This window comes from Pelecanus crispus, chromosome 26, assembly GCF_030463565.1.
Source record: "Pelecanus crispus isolate bPelCri1 chromosome 26, bPelCri1.pri, whole genome shotgun sequence".
NCBI lineage: Eukaryota > Metazoa > Chordata > Aves > Pelecaniformes > Pelecanidae > Pelecanus > Pelecanus crispus.
In genome coordinates, this window is record NC_134668.1 from 197,987 (window position 1) to 205,104 (window position 7,118).

Sequence of the window (7,118 nt, forward strand, 5' to 3'; positions counted from 1 at the left end):
GTCAGGATCAGCCCCACGTCCTGTGTCAGCTCAGCCCCACACCCTGGTCAGGATCAGCCCCATGTCCTGGGTCAGGATCAGCCCCAGGCTGAGCTCAGCCCCACACCCTGGTCAGGATCAGCCCCACACCCTGGTCAGGATCAGCCCCACACCCCGGTCAGGATCAGCCCCATGTCCTGGGTCAGGATCAGCCCCAGGCTGAGCTCAGCCCCACATCCTGGTCAGGATCAGCCCCACGTCCTGTGTCAGGCTCAGCCCCACACCCCGGTCAGGATCAGCCCCATGTCCTGGGTCAGGATCAGCCCCATGTCCTGTGTCAGGCTCAGCCCCACACCCTGGTCAGGATCAGCCCCATGTCCTGGGTCAGGATCAGCCCCACACCAGGCTCAGCCCCACACCCCGGTCAGGCTCAGCCCCCCATGTCCTGGGTCAGGATCAGCCCCACGCTCCAGACAGGATCAGCCCCAGGCTGAGCTCAGCCCCAGGCCAAGCTCAGCCCACACCCCGGTCAGGATCAGGCCCAGGCCGAGCTCAGCCCCACACCAGGCTCAGCCCCACACCAGGCTCAGCCCCACACCCCGGTCAGGCTCAGCCCCACACCCTGGTCAGGATCAGCCCCATGTCCTGGGTCAGGCTCAGGCTCAGCCCCAGGCCAAGCTCAGCCCCACACCCCGGTCAGGATCAGCCCCAAACCCCAGGTCAGGATCAGCCCCAGGCTGAGCTCAGCCCCACACCAGGCTCAGCCCCACACCCTGGTCAGGATCAGCCCCAAACCCCAGGTCAGGATCAGCCCCAGGCTGAGCTCAGCCCCACACCAGGCTCAGCCCCACACCCTGGTCAGGATCAGCCCCAAACCCCAGGTCAGGATCAGCCCCAGGCCGAGCTCAGCCCCACACCCCGGTCAGGCTCAGCCCCACACCCCGGTCAGGCTCAGCCCCACACCTCGGTCAGGATCAGGCCCTGGCAGCGGGAGGGGGCTGGGGCTGGGGGGCAGGCGGGAGCCCCCCCGGCAGAATAAAGCTGCGCAGGAACCGGCCCCGGGTGCTTTGTGGGGTGGGGGCGCGGTGGGGGCCCGGCTCCCGGGGCTGCCCCCCAGCATCCCTGTGCCCCCCGTACCCCGCCGCAGCCCCCGCTGTGCTGCTGGGTTTTTAACGGCAAACCAGTGCGAAAGGTGCAAAAACGGGGGGGGGGGGGCAGAGAAAAGGGGGTGCTGGGGGGGGTGCTGGGGGGGGTGCTGCGCCCAGGACCCCCGAAGGCGGGGGGGGGGGGGGGGGGGGGGAATGCGCTGGGGCTGTTTGGGGGGGCGCGTCCCTGGCTCCCCTTGGGTTGGGCAGGGGGGTAAATGGGGGGGGGGGGGGGTCGCACCCTTGGGTGCTGCCCGGTGGGGCCGGCCCTGCTCCTGCCCCACCTCGGGGGTCTGGGGGGAGGAGAGGGGTGGGGGGTCTGGGGGGGCCTTGCTGCGTCCCCGGGGCGCAGGCGGGGGGGGTCCCTACAGCCCCAGGCCCCTCACGCCCCGACGGGGACCCCCAGGACCCCACGCCCTGGTGGGGGGGGGCTGGGGTCCTGCGGGGACCCCCCCGTCCTGCCCTGGGGGGAGCATGGGGGCAGCGGGGGGCATGGGGGGGGGAGGGGCATGGGGGGAGGGGCATGGGGGGGACAAGGGACATGGGGGGAGGGGCATAGGAGGGGACATGGGGGGCAAGGGACATTGGGGGGGGAGGGGCATGGGGGGCGAGGGGCATGGGGGGGACAAGGGGGGTGAGAGACATTGGGGGGAGGGGCATGGGGGGGACAGGGGACATGGGGGAGGGGCATGGGGGGACAGGGAGCATTGGGGGGAGGGGCATGGGGGTGAGGGGCATTGGGGGGGACAAGGGACGTGGGGGGCGAGGACATTGGGGGGAGGGGCATAGGGGGGGACAAGGGGGGCGAGGACATTGGGGGGAGGGGCATGGGGGGGAGGGGCACTGGGCGGCGAGGGACATGGGGGGCGAGGGACATTGGGGGGAGGGGCACTGGGCGGCGAGGGACATGGGGGGCGAGGGGTGGGCAAGGGACATTGGGGGGGCGAGGAATGGTGGCAGCAGGGGCTGGGGGGGAGGGGCATGGGGGGAGGGGGCGTTGGGGGGGCGAGGGGCATGGGGGGGCGAGGGGCATGGGGGGGAGGGCATTGGGGGGGGCAGGGGCATGGGGGGGGCGAGGGGCATGGGGGGGGAGGGGCATTGGGGGGGGGCAAGGGCATGGGGGGGGCGAGGGGCATGGGGGGGGCGAGGGGCATGGGGGGGCGAGGGGCATGGGGGGAGGGGCGCTGGGGGTGGGGGGTGGCGGCAGCGGGGGCTGGGGGCTCCCGTGCCAGAGGCGGCGGGGGGGGAGGGGACACACACACACACAGACGGGGCCCCGCCCCCCCCCGCCCCCCCCCCGTCGTCACGGGCCGCCTCCCGGGACAAGTAACCGGGACCAGGCCGGGCCGCACCGCACAGCCTATCCTGGATTACTTGAACCGGGCCGCGGCCGCCGCTCCGCCGCCCCGCCCCCCCCCGGGCCGCCCCGCCCCCCCCCGCCTCACCGGGCCGCCCCTCCCCCCCGCCGGGACGGTGCCGGGGGGGGTGGGGACCGCCCCCCCCCCTCCCCCCCCCCCGGGGATCCCCCGTGCCCCCCCCCCCCCCCCCCCCGCGGGTCCCAGGGTCGCGACAGCGGGGGGGGGAGGGGCGATAACGGGGTCAGTGGCGGGGGGGAGGGGCGGCGGGGGGGGGAGGGGGACACCGCGAGGGGACGCGCGCGGCCCAGCCCCGCGCCCCGGGGGGGCTCAGCCCCGGCACCGCCCGCCCCTCCCCCCCCCGCCCCGTACCTGCCGCCGCCGTCCGGCCGGGGGGGGGAGGGGAGGGGGCCGGGGGGGGGAGGGGGGGCTGCGCCGCCCCGCGCGCGCCGCCGGAGGAGGAAACGGGGCCGCGGCGGTTTCGAGGCCCCCCCCCCCCGCGGGGGGGAGGGGCGGGGCGGGGGGGAGGGGCGGCGGCGGCCGGCGCTTTGTGATGCTGCGACCGGCCCCGGGGGGGGGAGCCTTGAAACGGCCGCCGGGCGCTGATTGGCCGCGCCGCGGGGCGGGGGCGGAGCCGCGGCGCGGGGATTGGTCGGGCCGCGCGCGGGGGCGGGGCCCGGTCGTGTTTACCTCGCAAACGTTCCGGGGGGGCGGGGGGCGGGGCGGCCGGCGGAGGACACGCCCCCTCCGCCAGAGGGCGGGGCTCTGCCCCACGGCCCCATCGCCCCCTGCCCCACAGCCCCACCACCCCACGCCCCCTGCCCCACGGCTCCCACGGCCCCATCGCCCCACGGCCCCATCGCCCCCTGCCCCACGGCTCCCACGGCCCCATCGCCCCACGGCCCCATCGCCCCCTGCCCCACGGCTCCCACAGCCCCATCGCCCCTGCCCCACGGCTCCCATGGCCCCATCGCCCCCTGCCCCACGGCTCCCACGGCCCCATCGCCCCCTGCCCCACGGCTCCCATGGCCCCACGGCCATGGCCCCATCGGCCCCCTGCCCCACGGCCCCCATCGCCCCACGGCCCCTGCCCCACGGCTCACATGGCCCCATCGCCCCCTGCCCCACGACCCCCGTTACCCCCCGGCCCCATTGCTCCCTGCCCCATGGCCCCCATCACCCCACAGCCACAGCCCCATTGCCCCCCCAGCACCCTGTGCCCCACGGCCACAGCACCCCCGCCCCACGGCTGCGGCCCCCCCCCCGCCCCATGGGAGCCATTGCTCCATGGCCCCCAACCTGCCCCATGGTCTCCTGCCCCCCCCCCCCCCCCCCCCCCCCGCTCTGGACTCTGGACCCCCCTGCCCCGAGCACGGGGCCCAGGGCCGGCACAGCAGCACCCCCGTCCCCCTGCACCGTCCCCCATGGTGCCCCATGGGGGGGCACATCGCCCCCCAACCACCCCCCAAAGGGCCGAATCCAGCCCGGGTGGGCGCACTGCAAAGCCCACGCACCCCCATCAACGGGGCTGATGCACCCGGTGTCCCCAGTGCACCCAGCGTCCCCTGTGCCCCCAGTATCCTCAGTCCCCCCAGTGCCTCCAGTATCCCAGTGAACCCAGTATCTGCAGTGCCCCCAGTGTCTCCAGTATCCCCAGTGCACCCAGTGTCCCCTGTGCCCCCAGTATCCTCAGTCCCCCCAGTGCCTCCAGTATCCCCAGTGAACCCAGTATCCGCAGTGCCCCCAGTGTCTCCAGTATCCCCAGTGCATCTAGTGTCCCCTGTGCCCCCAGTATCCGCAGTGCCCCCAGTGTCTCCAGTATCCCCAGTGCATCTAGTGTCCCCTGTGCCCCCAGTATCCGCAGTGCACCCAGTGTCTCCAGTATCCCCAGTGCATCTAGTGTCCCCTGTGCCCCCAGTATCCCCAGTGCACCCAGTGTCTCCAGTATCCCCAGTGCATCTAGTGTCCCCTGTGCCCCCAGTATCCGCAGTGCCCCCAGTGTCTCCAGTATCCCCAGTGCATCTAGTGTCCCCTGTGCCCCCAGTATCCGCAGTGCACCCAGTGTCTCCAGTATCCCCAGTGCATCTAGTGTCCCCTGTGCCCCCAGTATCCCCAGTGCACCCAGTGTCTCCAGTATCCCCAGTGCATCTAGTGTCCCCTGTGCCCCCAGTATCCGCAGTGCCCCCAGTGTCTCCAGTATCCCCAGTGCATCTAGTGTCCCCTGCGCCCCCAGTATCCCCAGTGCACCCAGTGTCCCCTGTGCCCCCAGTATCCTCAGTCCCCCCAGTGCCTCCAGTATCCCCAGTGAACCCAGTATCCGCAGTGCCCCCAGTGTCTCCAGTATCCCCAGTGCATCTAGTGTCCCCTGTGCCCCCAGTATCCGCAGTGCCCCCAGTGTCTCCAGTATCCCCAGTGCATCTAGTGTCCCCTGTGCCCCCAGTATCCCCAGTGCACCCAGTGTCTCCAGTATCCCCAGTGCATCTAGTGTCCCCTGTGCCCCCAGTATCCGCAGTGCCCCCAGTGTCTCCAGTATCCCCAGTGCATCTAGTGTCCCCTGTGCCCCCAGTATCCGCAGTGCCCTCAGTGTCTCCAGTATCCCCAGTGCATCTAGTGTCCCCTGTGCCCCCAGTATCCCCAGTGCACCCAGTGTCCCCTGTGCCCCCAGTATCCTCAGTCCCCCCAGTGCCTCCAGTATCCCCAGTGAACCCAGTATCCACAGTGCCCCCAGTGTCTCCAGTATCCCCAGTGCCCCCAGCGTCCCCTGCGCCCCCAGTATCCCCAGTGAACCCAGTATCCGCAGTGTCTCCAGTATCCCCAGTGCACCCAGTGTCCCCAGTGCCCTGGTTCAGCTGGCTTCGGGAACCGCTTGGGACGGGGCGGGGGTGCACGACCCTGACTGCAGCCGGTGAATTGGGCTGGATTAACCCTGGGGCCGCATCCTGCACCCGGGGGCCCTTGGTTGGCCCAAATCGCCACGAAACGGACCCAAACCAGCCCCGGGAGTGCGGGACGGCAGACGCAGGTGCTCGGCAGCCCGTTCCTGGCGGCACCGTGCAAGGATCCGTCGGGATCTGCTGGGAAAGGCCGGAACGCGCCCGGGCTGCTGAGCGGGGAAGGGTAACCACGAGTTCGCTTTTGCACCCGCTGGTGCGGCGCGGCCGAGGCGGGTGCGGAAATGGCAGCTCCTTCAGGACCTCGAAAGCTGTGGAATGCGGTTTGGTTTGGCAAGGCACTCGCCCGGCTCGCCCTTGGGTTGCGGGAGGGAGGCCGACGCAGGGCGCTGGGGCCGGGGGGGCCCCGCTGCGCCGCAGCCTCGCCGTCAAGGCCGGCTTTAAACAAATTCCTCCCATTTCACCCCAAATACAACCCCAAAGCGGCCAAGAGGCAGAGCCGTGGCTCCGGGCCGGGCAGCGGGAGCCCAGCAGCCCCGGCGGCACCGAGCGGACATGGGGGGGGGCGGGACCCTCCGCCCCGGAATTCAGCCCCCAAGCAAAGCCGAAATCCCAGGAAAGCGGCTCCGAGTCGTCGAACCCCGCGGCACCACGGGACCTCGCCTCGTAATGACCCCCGAATTTGGGGATAAAGACCCCAGAATTGGGGGATGATGACCCCAGGCGCTGCTCCTGCAGCTCCGCCCTCCCCCCGCTCCAATTTGGGGTTCGGGATCCTGGGGGATCAGGGATGAGGGGACCCCGTGACGGCGGGATGAGCAATCCCGGAGGCGGGGCAGCAATATTTGGGGGGGATTTTTGTGTAAAAGCATCGGCTGCAGGGACGGGTCACTCATCCGGGGACTTCGCAGAGTGAAAATCCACCTCCATCCTCACCTGAAACTGCCGGGAAAAAAGGTGGGGGAAAAAAAAAAAAAGATCAAAAATGGGTTTAAAGATTTTTTTTTTTTTCTGCCTGGATGCTGCAGAGAGGGTGAGGAATTGGGGGGTGCCCGTCAGCGGTCCCTAGAAAACCTCCAGATCCTGCAATAAATGATCGAATCGCCAATAAAGTGATTTTTGCCGCGTTGGGGCGGTTTGCTGCCCGCTTGAGCCGAGCCGCAGGTGAGAAAACTGCGCGCCGCTTCCGGCTGGGAAAATCTGGGGAGAAAAAGGGGAAATGGGTGGGGGTTTTAAGCCGCCGTCGAACTGAAGGGGGGAAAGACGTGGTCTGTGGGTCCGTACGGGGTCCCTGGGGATGCCGGGGGGCTCAGAGCCCCCTGCTCCAGGCGGGAGGGAGGACCCCCCCCAAACGCCACGTGCGGCGGGATCGCTCCCAAAATCCCCACGGAGAACACAAGACTGGCGGGATGAGGATGTCGTTGCCAGCAGGGAGACGCTGCTGGAGACCTCGTGGGCCGGATCCGTGCGGATGCTCCGGGCCTGCTCCGTTCCCAGCCCGGAGCCTCTTTCCTGGAAGCAGAGCCAGCGGGAGCCGCGTTCCCACGAACCCCTTGGCTCCACGAATGCAAGCCAGGGCTCGGCTGCCGGGCTCGGGGTTAACGGCGGAGCCCGGGGCTTTCCCGGCTCTTTCCAGAGCCGCCATCCCAAAGGATTTGCTCTGCGTCCCGGCACGTCCGTGCGAGGGTTTCCCAGGAACCCGGGCCTGCGGATGCCGACGGCATCGTCGCCCCAGGAAGCGACGCGCC